The 15373-nt window shown below is 49.1% G+C and overlaps 1 protein-coding gene across 9 annotated transcripts in view; it reads left to right on the top strand.

Annotated features, from left to right (window-relative positions):
* dcaf6 (ddb1 and cul4 associated factor 6) overlaps positions 1–15373 on the top strand; it is a 176055-nt gene that overhangs the window by 60837 nt on the left and 99845 nt on the right. The window lies entirely within an intron of this gene.

Below are 15373 nucleotides of genomic sequence, written 5' to 3'. Positions count from 1 at the left end.
CCATTTCTGAACCACTGCCTGGGCTTGGAATGATAGAGATTACAGCACAGGAGCCCCGGTGCCGGTGCTGGCGCTCTCGTCTGTAACTCCATTCCCCCAGATCCTGCTTTTCAAATATTTATCCTTTTAAATTATATTTCAGTCTCTACCTCAAAAGTCACTTGTGGTGAAGAATTCCATGTTCTAATAGTCCTCAGTTTAAGAACCTTCCTCCTTCCTTCCCCCTTGGTTCTTCCTTGTTCCCCATTCGCTCACCAGTGCAACCAATCTTTCACTGTTTACCCAAAGTAAGGCCCCAGGTTTCACTCGTCCCTTTACTGGCTGCTCTTCTGTTGGTGCTGCTCCCAGCTCTGTAGGAAACGCTGGTTCCACACCCACCTCATTCCCCAGTCTCGCTCTTTTTCCACCCCCCTCCCCAAGACCAACCTTCCATCCCCTGATCCCCATCCTGTCCTGCTCTCTTGCCCCCTTCCCCCAATTCCCTACTCCCAAGCCCCCCGATTCCCCGCTCTTTTTCCCCCCAATTTCCGACTCTTCTCCCCCCCCCCCTTAATTCCCCACTCTCTCTTTTCCCCCCCCCCCCCCCCCCCCCCGATTTCCGACTCTTCTTCCCCCAGCCCCCCTCGCCAATTTCTGACTCTGGAGGGTTGGCAACCCTACCTCAACTACTGGGAATAGTCTGCTTCAATCTACCCTGTCTCATCCTGTCAAAATTTTAAGCACTTCTATTATTTTGCCCCATAATCTGTGTTGTTCTAACGATAAAACCTCCATTTTTTTTAAAAGTATTTCTTCGTATGCAGATTTGTTTGTATCTGTATTTTCTCATACCATAATAGTTCATTTGTACTGTACCCCCTCTAAAGCCTTAATATCCTTCCTATAGTGTGGAGCCTAATACTACACACAAGTATAACTGAGCTCTTGTTAAGGTTATATATAGGTGCATTGTTACCTCTTGGCTTTTATATTCTATGGGGGAAAAATTCAACTGGTTTGCGCCTCCCGTTAGTGCCTTAAGAGGGTGCTAATGGGGCGCAATGCAACTAGCGCCCAGGCGCTGTGATATCTGCGCCTCTCGCGAAATTGACCGGACATTTTGCGGCGGCGCTAAACAATACCACCCCGAACTCCTGCGCACGCAGATCTTGACGTAATTCGAGAGTGCAACGCCCTTCTGACGCCCCGGGACAGAAATTGAGTGGCGCCCCCCTCCTTTCCGCCTGGCGCTACCAACGACAGGTAGACTGGAACGCTTCCCAGTCGCTGGGGGGGCTGGGGGGGTGCTATTTAAAGGGGGCCTCTTCCTGGCTTTTGTATGGTAGTTATTTTTGTACCACTCGTTCTGAGAGAGATTTTGAGAGAGACAAAGAGAGAAAGAGAGACTTCTGCATTGAGTCAACACTGTCTGAGGTAGTTTTGGCTTCTGACCATAACTTTGCAGGTACTTTGGTTTTCGACCTTCATAACTTTGATGGGGGCTGCAATGGATGTGAACGTCGTCCTTCTCCATCACATTCGGAGGGCACAGAGACGCAGAGAGAGAGTGGCAATCATGGCCAGATGGAGGAGGGCCAACAGGCCTCTGTACAGGAGACCTTACCCTCCCAGGGTTTTTCGCCAACAGTTCTCCTACATTAATATGTCTGAGGAGCAGTGTTTGCGAAGGCTGCGATTCAGCAAGGACGTGGTCACTGAGCTCTGCCACCTGCTTCAGCCAGATCTGCAGCCTCAACTGAGGAGCAGGACGTCCCTGTCGGTGGCAGTGAAGATAACAGTGGCTCTCAACTTTTATGCCACCGGCTCATTTCAATCAGCTACTGGGGACATCGCCAATATCTCCCCATTCGCGGTGCATTGCTGCATCCATCAGGTCACAAATGCCCTCTTTAAAAGGAGACGAGAGTACATCTCTTTCTCCATGACCCCGGACAAGCCGCAACAACGTGCAATGGGCTTTGCGATGATAGCGGGCTTCCCCATGGTGCAGGGCGCCATTAACTGCACGCATGTGGCTTTGCGTGCGCCGCAAGAGAATGCCGAGGATTTCCGCAGCCGAAAGGGCTTCCATTCCTTAAACGTTCAGTTGGTCTGTGACCACAGACAGCTGATACTCGCTGTCAATGCCCACTTTCCTGGCAGCAGCCACGATGCCTTCATCCTGCGCCAGACTTCTGTGGCAGACCTTTTCCAGGCACCACATTACCCAGGTGGTTGGCTTCTGGGGGACAAGGGATATCCTCTGTGCACCTGGCTGTCGACACCGCTCCGTACGCCCAACACCCCTGCTGAGCTGCGATACGAGAGCCATCAAGGTACCAGGAACATCGTTGAGCACACAATCGGTGTACTCAAGCAACGGTTCCACTGTCTGGACCATTCTGGAGGAGCCCTTCAGTACTCGCCTGAGCGAGTCTCCCACTTCGTTGTTGTGTGCTGCATGCTGCATAACCTTGCAATCCTCAGGACACAGCCAATGCCACCAGACATTGGAGCACCACCAGAGGAGGAGGAGGAGGATGATCATCAGCAGCACCAAGGCGGGAGGGAGGCACACAATGTACAAAGTGGAAGGGCCGTCCGTCAAAGGCTCATAGCAAGTCGCTTCTAGGCCCCTTCTGAGGAAATGGCTTCTGCCATTCAAACAACCTGAATGAAACCATCCCGCAACCCCTAAGCCGGTCAAGGCAACAATAATTGCAAAGACCAAACATGTACATTTTGAATACAGAAACTTATTTATTTTACAAACCCTGTGTGTCTCATTTCCGCAGGACAAACTAATGGAAAGAAACACAAAAAAAAAAACCAGTCATTAACATAACTGGCTCTCACAACCTGGAGACAATGTCCAAAGCAGTTTAAAAAAATTTGACCACGAACCTCGACCTTTGTTTAAACAATGAACAACATTTTGTCACACCTACTTTTTCTCGTCGAGGGTGATCTGCTTCCCTTGCGAAATTCCCTCCTTCCCACCCTGCAGCTCCTCCGTAATGGGGCCCCAGTGGCTGCAGCAAGGCTGGTGGAAGGCTGCTGATTGTCACAACCTGAGACTGCAGATGCCCTTGAAGGACGGCCTCAACCAGCTCTGGGCCTGGAGGGCCCGGCTGCAGACTGCAACAACTCTGCATGGGCGGCGGCAGTCTGTCCTACAGGCGGTGGCAAGTGCAGTGGAGACGTGACAGTGGTGGCAGCAGGAATGCTCGATCGACACACTGGCACTCCCACGGGGCAGCACTTCAGCATCCGGAGCAATCTGCTTGAGCACAGATTGCTGGCCTGCTGTGGCGCCGTGAGAGCCCCGGGGAAATGTGTCCGAACCAGCGAGGATGGCAGCAGTCAGTGCTCGCGTGGCCTCAATCTGAGTCTGCATGAGAGCAGTCAGAGATGGGGTCATGGCAGCCAGTGACTGAATTGCAGCACTAAACATTTGCGTGGCATCCGCCTGTGCTACAGCGAAGTGCTCCACACTCCTTGCCAGTGATTCAATGGATCCGGGCACCCTTGCCACTGCAGCCATGAGCTCAGTGTGCCTGTGCTCCGCCTGGGCGTTCATTTCAGCGTGGACCCGCTCCTCCTCTGCGTCCAGTGCATTGGGACTCGCTGGCATACTCTCCCTCCGGGAAGAAGGCCCCCGAGCTTCCCTACCCCCATCGTGTTGCTGCAGCCCGCTGGGTCCTGGAGCTTCAGCCTCATCAGACCCTTCCCCCCCCTGCTCCCCTCCAGGGAAGGCGTGTTCCCAGTGTGGGCATGGGCTTCCTCAGGAGAGGGTGGCGCTGATGCTCCGGCTTCCTCTCCCTCCTCACCTTCAGCTTCCCTCCCAGTGGCAGCTTGAGGGCCCATCTCCTCAGCTGGTGAATCACCATCTGAAAGCAGGGAGGTACAAGAGTGGCTTTAGCGTGAGAACAGGGTGGCAGCAAGGGAGGCATGAGTGCAGCGATTTAGTGATTTGGATTGAAAGTGTCAAAGGCTGGTGTTGTGAGGAACAAGTGGAAGGAGAGAGGACAAAAAGGTGATGACCTTACCATTGCTGTCCAGAACGGGGTCGGCGTCTCCAGTGGCGACGGGACCAATCACCCGGCTTGCCAAAATCCTGTGGACGCGCTCCTCAAGATCGCTGAGGTGTTGCAGCTGAGGCCGCCCTCCACCGGTCTGTTGCTGCTGTCTCCTATTATGAGACAGCTTGGCCTGCAAGAAAAAGGACGGCGTCTGAGTAAATATACAGCCATGGTCTTGCCTGAAATGCCTCCCATAGTTGAATAGCCCTTACTGTATGCAGCCATGGTCTTGCCTGAAATGCCTCCCGTAGTTGAATAGCCCTTACTGTATGCCAAGTGTGGAATGTGTGTTTAATGAAAGGGCCATAGGTGTTGGATGAGTGTTGGGCATTGGGGCTTTTAAGACCCTCTGCCCATAAAGTGAGGTTGAGATGGAGGGACGGAGAGGTTTTGGAAAAAAAGGCACTCACCCTGACGACCCGAGTGAGGTCGTTGAACTTTTTCCTACATTGCAGATGGGCCCTAGGCACCATGCTGCTTGAGGTGACTCTTTGAGCCACCTCCCTCCACACTCTTCTATACTCGTGTGGCAAAGGCCTCCTGCCACTCTCTGGGTACAGAGTGGATCTTCTGCGCTCCACCGCGGCAACCAGAGCCTCCAAGGCCCGCTCGCAGAAGCGCTGTGCTCGCTCCCTGGCCCCCTCCATAGTATTTGGCTGCTAGATTTAGCCACAGGTCTGCCCAGGCCGAGATTCAGGCTCCAGTGAGCAGGGTGTGGCTGCAGAGCAAGATCGACTCTCCCCTTTAATAACTGACCGGCGCCAGTGTGTCTTTGTTCAATCGCTAACTGGCAGCACCTGCGCTGCGCCCGCCCTCTGAGAGAGCGCCTCGCACCTCGGCCTTAGCGCCTTAAGAGAGGTGTGTAGCGTCTGATTTAGCGCTCCAATCACCTCCAGGGGCGATAAAAGCCAAGTTTGCCGTCAGAGGTGATAATTAGCGCTAGGCGCTAAACTTTGCGCCCGGCCGATAATTGCGCCCCAAATGGGGCGATACTGAATTTTTCCCCCTATACCTCTTATGATACAATGTGGAATTCCATTAGCTTTTTTGGACAACCTTTTCAACCTAAGTTGCTGCTTTTAATGTCCTATGAACCTGTACCCCAAACTCCCTCTGCTCTTCCACAGTATCTAGCCTACTTCCATTCAGAATATAATTACTGTTTTGTAACACTCACTGACATTGGGCTAAAAAGTGGTAAATGGAATTCATTCTCCCATCATATCACTATCCCTTTGCAGCTTCTGTCAGTCTATAAAGAATTAACTATACCTCCTATTTTGGCATCATCTGCAAATTTTGACATCACTCTTATCTAGATCTGTATCAAAATCATTGATATACACAGTGAACAGAAGTGGCCCCAGAACTGAATCTTGTGGGCACTACTAAAACTGCCCTTAACTTCAAGGGCTCGATTTTGATTGAGCCGTGGAGTCGGGCTCAGAGGCGTGCGGGGGGTTAAAATTGCTAAAACTGGCGGGCGGGACCCCCCCCGGCCTGGTTCCCGACTCCGAGCAATTTTAACTCGGGCGTGTCTGATGGTCCCGACTCCGTCCCGCATCCAACAGGCGGGACTGGTCTTTAAGGCCCTTAATAACCACTAAATGGCCTCTATAATCCTATTTTAAAAGGCCCTTGCAAATTTAACCCTTTAAACACGTAAAACACGCCTGGTGGGAAACACGAATGTGGCACTATTGGATTGCTGGCTATCAACTGCAGGTCAACCATTAAAGAGGAGATTTGATCAGCCATCATTTGCAGGTGGCAGGACTTAGTGGTCTCCGGTCTGGGGCAACTTTTAGAAGGCTTAACCACACCTGTGGAAGTATGGAGCCTCACACCCATCTTCAGTGTGACCTCCTGGGAAACCCCTCTTGCCACCTTCACTCAGCGCTTCCTCAACGGAGGCATAAAACAGAAGCATGGGAGCCATTTATTTCCTTCCCATCTGGGCATTAGAGGAGCTCGAGCACCAGCCGCGGCACCAACAGAACCAGGAGCAACAGCAGCAGGAGCGCCAGGCTGGTGCTCACCCACCTGAGGCTGCACAGGCCAGAAGGGGCCAGCGCCTGGAAGCCCGTCAGCGCAGGACATACCCCCCAAACAGGGTCTACAGACACAGGGTCACCTATCTCAACATGTCTGAGCAGCAGTGCCAAAGGCGGCTCCGACTTTCGCGAGAGGTAGTGACTGACATCTGCGCAATGCTACAGCAAGACCTGCTGCCCAGAGGACCAGGTGGACAAGCATTACCAGTGGCCGTCAAAGTCACCACTGCACTCAACTTTTTTGCATCTGGCTCATTCCAGGGATCAGCAGCAGGCATCAGCGGCAGCTCCCAGGCGGCCGCACACACTTGCATCACGCAGGTAACCGATGCCCTCTTTGCCCTTGCGCACAATCACATCCATTTCACCAAGGATCGAGCAAGTGTCATGGCGCGAGCGGTTGGATTAGCTCATCTGGCAGGCTTTCCAAGGGTGCAGGGCGTCGTTGACTACCCTTAAGGTACCCCATTGCAATCCAGGTATTTTTGTCAACCGCAAGGGCTTCCACTCCCTTAACGTTCAGCTGGTGTGTGACCACAAGAAAGAAATTTTGCATGTTTGTGCCAAGTACCCTGGCAGTTGCCATGAATCCTTCATACTGCGCCAGCCTAGTGTGCCTCCGCTATTCAGTCCGCCAGACCAACTTAACGGATGGCTACTTGGAAACAAGGGCTATCCCCTGAGGACGTGGCTAATGACTCCGTTGAGGAGACCATCCAACGAAGCTGAGGAGAGCTACAACTCCAGCCACATGTCCACCAGAGCCATAATCGAGCAAACCATCAGTTTGCTGAAGATGCACTTCAGATGCCTGGATAGATCAGGAGGAGCCCTGCAGTACTCAGCAGCCAGGGTCTCCAGAATCGTCGTGGTTTGCTGTGCACTTCACAACATGGCACAGCGTCGTGGCTTGCAGATTCCTGAGGACCAAGTGGCTCCTCACATATCCTCCTCAGATGAGGAGGAGGAGGGCGAAAACGAGCATCCTGCAGAGGCGCATCAACCAGCGGCAGCATTACGCGAGAACATTGCTGCCCGGGATGCAAGGGACACACTCATCCTGGCCAGATTTGCTTCGCTTAGTCAATCAAACACTTTTGCCTCGCAGCTTCTTACCAGAGCATTGACAATGGCCAAGAACCAGAGGATTCCTAGCACTCCGACCACCATACTGACAGTTACAAGTATTCCTAAGGCCTCAATGTGGAAGCCCCAATAGCGAAATGACATGCCACAACTGCAACATTTGCCATCAGAATTTTTATGTACAATTATGACGTGATGGCATTTTTACACTAAACACAAAATTCCACCCAAGTGACTACACTTGTGACTACTTGTGCTTTATAAGAACATAAGAAATAGGAGCAGGAGTAGGCCAATCGGCCCCTCGAGCCTGCTCCGCCATTCAATAAGATCATGGCTGATCTGATCCTAACCGCCAATCCACTATCACAGAACCATCTCCTCAATCTAACAGAATTAGACACACGAAATAGGAGCAGGATCAGGCTACACGGCCCCTGGGCCCACTCCGCTACCCACAGGGCCATGACCGATCCGAACCTGGACTCATGTCCAAATTCCTGCCCGCTCCCCATAACCCTTAATTCCCTTTACTTCTAGGAAACTGTCTATTTCTGTTTTAAATTTATGTAATGATGTAGCTTCTACAGCTTTTTGGGGCAGCATATTCCATGGACCTACCACCCTCTGAGTGAAGTAGTTCCTCCTCATCTCAGTTTTGAAAGAGCAGCCCCTTATTCTAAGACTATGCCCCCTAGTTCTAGTTTCACCCATCATCGGGAACATCTTCCCCGCATCCACCCGATCCAACCCCTTCACAATCTTATATGTTTCAATAAGATCGCCTCTCATTCTTCTGAACTCCAATGAGTAGAGTCCCAATCTACTCAACCTCTCCTCATATGTCCATCCCCTCATCCCCGGGATTAACCGAGTGAACCTTCTTTGTACTGACTCGAGAGCAAGTATGTCCTTTCTTAAGTATGGACACCAAAACTGTACGCAGTATTCCAGGTGCGGTCTCACCAATACCTTGTACAACTGAAGCAATACCTCCCTATTTTTATATTCTATCCCCCTAGCAATGAAAGCCAACATTCCATTGGCCTTCTTAATCACTTGCTGCACCTGCATACTAACCTTTTGAGTTTCGTGCACCAGGACCCCCAGATCCCTTTGTACTTCAGTACTTTCCAGTTTCTTGCCATTAAGATAATAACTTGCTCTACGATTTTTTCCTGCCAAAGTGCATAACCTCACACTTTCCAGTATTGTATTCCATCTGCCAAATCTCTGCCCACTTGCTTAGCCTGTCGATGTCCCCTTGCAGGTTTTTTATGTCCTCCTCACTCACTACTTTCCCTCCCATCTTAGTATCATCTGCAAACTTTGATATGTTACACTCGGTCCCCTCCTCCAAATCGTTAATATAGATTGTAAAGAGTTGGGGACCCAGCACTGACCCCTGCGGAACACCACTAGTTACTGATTGCCAGTCTGAGAATGAACCATTTATCCCAACTCTCTGCCTTCTGTTAGATAGCCAATCCTCTATCCATGCCAGAATATTACCCCCAATCCTGTGATTTTTTATCTTAAGCAATAATCTTTTGTGTGGCACCTTGTCAAATGCCTTTTGGAAGTCTAAATACACTACGCCCACTGGTTCCCCTTTATCCACCCTATATGTTACTTCCTCAAAGAACTCCAGCAAATTTGTCAAACATGACTTCCCCTTCATAAAACCATGCTGACTTTGTCCTATTAAATGATGATTATCCAAATGTCCTGTTACTGTCTCCTTAATAATGGACTCCAACATTTTACCTACCACAGATGTTAGGCTAACCGGTCTATAGTTTCCAGCCTTCTGTCTACTGCCCTTTTTAAATAAGGGTGTTACATTAGCAGTTTTCCAGTCTGCCGGGACCATTGCCGAGTCTAGGGAGTTTTGGAAAATTATTACCAATGCATCCACAATCCCTACCGCCACTTCCCTCAAGACCCTAGGATGTAAGCCATCAGGTCCAGGTGATTTATCCGCCTTGAGTCCCATTATTTTACCGAGTACCACTTCCTTAGTGATTTTGATCGTGTTTAGCTCCTCCCCCCCTATAGCCCCCTGTTTGTCCAGTGTTGGGATATTCTTAGTGTCTTCTACTGTAAAGACTGATATAAAATATTCATTCAGTGTTTTTGCCATCTCCATATTTCCCACCATTAATTTCCCGGTCTCATCCTCTAAGGGACCAACATTTACTTTAGCCACCCTTTTTCTTTTTATATAACTATAAAAACTCGTACTATCTGTTTTCATATTTTTTGCTAATTTACCTTCGTAATCTATCTTCCCTTTCTTAATCAATCTTTTTGTTATTTTTTGCTGTCTTTTAAAGTTTCCCCAATCCTCTATCCTCCCACTAGATTTGGCTACCTTATATGCCCTTGTTTTTAGTCGAATACTATCCTTAATTTCTTTACTTAGCCACGGATGGCTGTCTTTTCTTTTACACCCTTTTCTTCTCAGTGGAATATATATTTTTTGGAAGTTGTAAAATAGCTCCTTAAATGTACACCACTGATCATGTATCGTCTTACCCTTTAATCTATTTTCCCAATCCACTCTACTCAATTCCGCTCTCATACCTTCATAGTCTCCTTTATTCAAGCTTAGCACGCTTGTTTGAGATCCAACCTTCTCACCCTCTAATTGAATATGGAATTCAACCATGTTATGGTCACTCATTCCAAGGGGATCCTTTACTAGGACATTTTTAATTAATCCTGTCTCGTTACACAGGACCAGATCTAAGGTTGCTTGTCCCCTGGTCGGTTCAGTTACATACTGCTCAAGAAACCCATCCCTAATACACTCAATGAACTCATCCTCAAGGCTGCCCTGCCCAATTTGATTTGTCCAATTAATATGATAGTTAAAATCCCCCATAATTATAGATGTTCCCTTATTACAAGCCTCAACTATTTCCTGATTGATACTCCGTCCAACAGAGTTGCCACTGTTCGGAGGCCTATAGACTACGCCCACTAGTGTTTTTTTCCCCTTATTATTCCTTACCTCCACCCAAACTGTTTCATTATCCTGATCTTTTGACCCAATATCATTTCTCTGTATTACAGTGATTTTTTCCTTTATTAACATAGCCACCCCACCTCCCCTTCCTTCCTGCCTGTCCTTCCTGATCATTAAATAACCTGGTATGTTTAATTCCCAGGCATTGTCACCCTGCAGCCATGTTTCTGTAATGGCCACAAGATCATACCCATATGTAGTTATTTGTGCCATTAACTCGTCTATTTTGTTACGAATGCTACGTGCATTCAGATAGAGAACTTTCAAATATGTTTTGTGACACTTAGTTCCTGCTTTTGCCCTTTTTATTACTTTACCTTTTACTCCATACCTTCTGCCCCTTCCTGACACGCTCTGGTTTTTAATTTCCCCACTGCTACCTAAGTCTATGACCTTCTCTGTTGTCATTTTTATTATTTGCTCTCTAGGAACCTCCCCCCCCCCACTAGTTAGTTTAAAGCCCTCTCTACAGCCCTAGTTATATGATCCGCCAGGACTCTAGTCCCAGCACTGGCCAAGTGAAGCCCGTCCCAACGGAACAGCTCCCTCCTGCCCCAGTACTGGTGCCAGTGTCCCAGGAAGCAAAACCCATTTCTCCCACACCAGTCTTTGAGCCACGCATTTAACTCTCTAATTTTATTTGTCCTAGCCAAATTCGCTCGTGGCTCAGGTAATAATCCAGAGATTATTACCCTTGTGGTTCTGCTTTTTAATTTGGCCCCTAGCTGCTCAAACTCCCTCAGCAGAACCTCCTTCCTTGTCCTATCTGTCGTTGGTACCAACATGGACCACGACAACTGGATCCTCCCCCTCCAAGTTTCTCTCCAGTCCAGAGGAGATGTCCTTAACCCTGGCAGCGGGCAGGCAACACAGCCTTCGGGACTCTCGCTCTCGGCTGCAAAGAACTCTATCTATCCCCCTAACGATACTATCCCCTACCACTACAACATTTCTTTTAACTCCCCCCACTTGAATGGCCACCTGCTCCACGGTGCTGTGGTCAGGTTGCTCATCCTCCCCGCAGTCCCTGTTCCCATCCTCACAGGGAGTAAGAGCCTCGAACCTGTTGGACAAGTGCAAGGGCTGCGGCTCCTCGACCACTACCTCCTGGATCCCCGTACCTGCCTCACTTCTAGTCACACCATCCTGACCCTGGCCACGGACTACATCTGAATTAATTAATCTAATTGGTGTGAATACCTCGTGATACACAGAGTCCCGGTAACTCTCCCCCTCCCTGATGTGTCTCAGTGTTTGAAGCTCGGACTCCAGCTCTTCAACAGGGAGCCGGAGTTCCTCGAGCAGCCAACATTTACTGCAAATGTGATTACCGTGAGCATCAATGGTGTTCACCAGCTCCCACATATTGCAGCAGCAACACATCACCTGATCTCCCATTCTATGTAATTAATTAAATTTATTAATATTATTCTTATATACCCTCTGCCCCGATTCTAGATGGTGAATATCACACCTTAGAAACTATAAACCAAAGAGATTTAAGCTTAAAAAGGGAGAAATACTTACCAACCAATCACTTACCCGCTTTCTGGTGACGTCACACTTGGATTACTTTTTACCTCTCTCCTTCCCTCCGAGTTCCCAGACTGGAGATTGGTAAACCTTACCTGGTCTCTGGGACTTTTATAGCCCCGCTGCTGCCACTGAAATTCCCGCCGACGCTGTGAGGCCTTACCTGGTCTCTGGGACTTTTATAGCCCCGCTGCTGCCGCTGAAACACCCGCCGACGCGAGCTCATACGTAGTGCTTCCCCTGTGGCTTTAGCAGATGTGGAGGCCCCTTGCTCACTTTGCTGCTGCTCCTGTCTCGACACCTTTGGCGGGCGTCCTCTGGGGTGGCGAGCCTGTGAGGGCTCGTCAACAGTCTGCTGCTCTTGCGGCTGTGCAGGGGTTGAGACGTCTATCTCACTTGGGTGTGGACTCCGGTGGGGCTCTGACCGAGGGCTCTGCAGTGGCATGGAAGTGTGAGCGCTTGGAGAGGAGCCCCCACTTCCTTGAGGTATGCCACCAACCTCCCTCTCATGGGTCATGTGCCCCTCAGCGCCTGCAAGTGGCTGGAGAGCACCTTGCTGCACATCAGGGGGGCCATGGGGACCCGTATCTGCAATGGCAGTGCTACTCAGAAGGACTTCCATGAAGGTCTGGTTTCTCTGTTCAATAGATTCCCATCGCTCCTCAAGAGATGTCATTCTATTCTGAACAATGACCATGTTTTCCATACCCTGGCGACTAAGCTCCTCCATGGCCGTAGCACTCCTCTCCTCTACCGTAGCCATCCTTTCCTGGAAGGTAGCCAGCCTTACCACGGAGGTAGCAATCATTTCCATGGAGGTAGCTATCCTTTCCATGGTGATGCGTTCATGCGCCAATGACTCCACAAAGGCTCTGCTCATGTTCGCTATGGACTCCTCCATTCGCTCCACACTCGCAGCGACCCCAGAGACTCCTGCATCTGTGCCTGGAGTTCCATCACCTCTGATCTTATGGATGGACCCAGAGGCAGAGGGTCGACATGCTGCTGAGCCGAGCTGGCAGAGCCCTGCGCCCTCCGACGAGGACTCTCCACTGCTGTCCCTGTCTCCACAATCTGCTGATGCTCACTTGTGAGCTGTGATACACTAGGTGACAACACTACTCTATGTCCCAAAAGTCCCACCGAGGTGTGAGTGTCTGCGCTGGTGCTGGGTGCGCTGAATTCTGCTGATGCTGCTACCTCAGAGGTTGCAGCTTCCTCTGAGGAGTCTGACCGCTCAGCCTCTTCTTCCTGGCTAGGGGGGATGGATGCTTGTGATGGTCCTGTGGGGGAGTAAAGGAAAGAGTCAGAGATGTGATGCAAAGGCTACATGCACATAGCTTAAGCTATCTGTTACAGCTTCACAATCATTATCAGCGACTCATGCAATGTCAAAGAGAGAGATGGGAAACTTTTCTGTCACCAGCTTGCAGCGTTGCACCCATCAGTCCATCCCCCACGCGCAAATCATCCTCAATGCCCATAATTTCCAGGACGGCCTCCTCCCAGGGGGTCAGGTGGGCTAATGAGGCTGTCCCTCCTCCTGTCCTGGCTCGTGCTCTTTTCCTGCAATGAGGGAGACAAGTGGAGGTTGAGTGAGAATGAAGGAGTGAGTGTAGAGATTGCATAGCATAGATACTTAGAAGGAGACAAAGATGGAGTGAGGTTGCAAGACCAAGGGCCCTCCCTGTGTGTTGTCAGTTGTGTTCAAAGCATCAGAGTGATAGGGAGCGTGAGGGCTGCATGGTGGAATAGTTATGTGAATGTGAGCTTAGAGAGAGAGGGAATGGGTAAGGGTGCATGGATGTCAGTGTCAAGTGGGATGTGGAGGAAGAGATTGCTAAAGCTGAGTGCTGGTGAGGAAAGGCAATGGGGATCAGATTGAGGGTGATGGGAAATTTATACTCACTTTTCCAGTGCACTGAAGGTCATGAAATCTTTTGCTGCACTGTATCCAGGTTCTGCGGGTGACTCCCAAGAAGTTGATCTCCTCAGCCACCTGCATCCACACAGCCTTGGTCTGAGTGGGAGGCCTCTTCCTCCCTGATGAAGGGAACAGCACCTCCCTGTTGGCCCTAGCCCCATCGACTAATGCCTGCAGTGCCGCCTCATCAAAGCGACGAGCTGATCTGGGCCTCCCGCTTGTCATTTTTGCTGCAGCTCCCTCGCACTGCACAGTCAAGAAGCTTGGCAGCCTGCAGAAGAAGCAAAGCTTGCTGTGGACCTTAAATGCTGCAGCAATGATGACATCATCGGAGGTGACTTTCAGTCATGAAAAGCCCATTTGCAAAGGCTTCCCATACGTTGGAAATCAATTGGCCCATTAAGTTAAAATTGCATCAATCTCCCACATCCATTTAAATTCGTGTGGAAAACACGAAATTCGGATAACACGACACCAGCCCGCACCCAAGTTAAAATCCAGACCCAACTCTCTGTTTTCTCCCCTCTAAGCAATTTTTAATGCAGTTTGCTATCCTCCCCCCTAATTCCATACCTGTTAATCTTCTCTAATAATCTCCCACATGGTACTTTGTCAAAGGCTTTCCTGAAGTCCATGTACACTAGATCCACTGCATTTCCTTCATCTACCATATATTTTACCTTCTTAAAGAATACTATGAAGTTTGTCAAGTACGATTGTCTTTTTAAAGTCCTCATTTTCCCCACAGGAAGCTAGAGCTTCAAATCTGTTTGAAAGAATAAGTTGCTCTGGGCATTCCTGTTCCAACCTTTCCTTCCTGTGTTTTCCTGCATTTTAGATAGTTATCCATCTATCTTCCTCCAGAGGCTGTTCCTTATCTCTCAATTGGCGTGACTACCCTCTCAAACTATCGCCCCAATCACTGCTCTCCCTCCCTTATGTGTCAGATTGTTTCCTTATCCTTCTGGGATTGTGAATTTGAGCAATTTAAGTTGGTGACACTTCCCACAGATGTGTTTGTACGAGTTGACAGCTGGTGGTCAAAACTCCCACATCTTGTAGAAATGATCTATTTTTAAGTTTAGTTAGTTTGTACTATGTTAAAGTTTATATTACTTCCATATAATATCAGCTAATCTACTTAGCACTTCCTTCTCCTCTGCACCTAATTTCCACTCTCATCAAATTCCCATTGTCCTTATTCTCACTCTGTTATCACCTCATTTTGTTACCAGCTTACTCCATGATGTGCTTTCAACTTTAATGGCCTGTGCATTTGCACACCAAGGTCCCTCTGCATCTCTAATCCATTTAATATATTACCATTAGAGGTATATTTCCTTTCCCTATTCCTACTTTCAAAAATATATCACTTTATTTTTTTTGCATCTGCCATCTATTTGCATATCCTGCCAATCTATCTGTGTCTTGCATCTTTCATAGTCCTCGTCACAATTTGCCACATCTCCCTCTACCTGCCCCCCAAATTTGTAATCCTCAGCAAATTTTGAAATTGTTCCTTCAATTCCTAAGTGCAGATCATTTATGTACATAGTAACTCAGATATTATAATTACATATATTATTTAACTTTCAAAAGGAAATTGAGGAAAGAACAGGGGAGTGGGATTAATTGGATAGCTCTTGCAAAGAGACAGACGGGCACAATGGGCCAAATGGCCTCC

This window comes from Somniosus microcephalus, chromosome 14, assembly GCF_052327205.1.
Source record: "Somniosus microcephalus isolate GS21.2 chromosome 14, FLI_Smic_1.0, whole genome shotgun sequence".
NCBI classification, from domain to species: Eukaryota; Metazoa; Chordata; class Chondrichthyes; order Squaliformes; family Somniosidae; genus Somniosus; species Somniosus microcephalus.
This window is presented reverse-complemented; position numbering and strand designations above follow the sequence as displayed.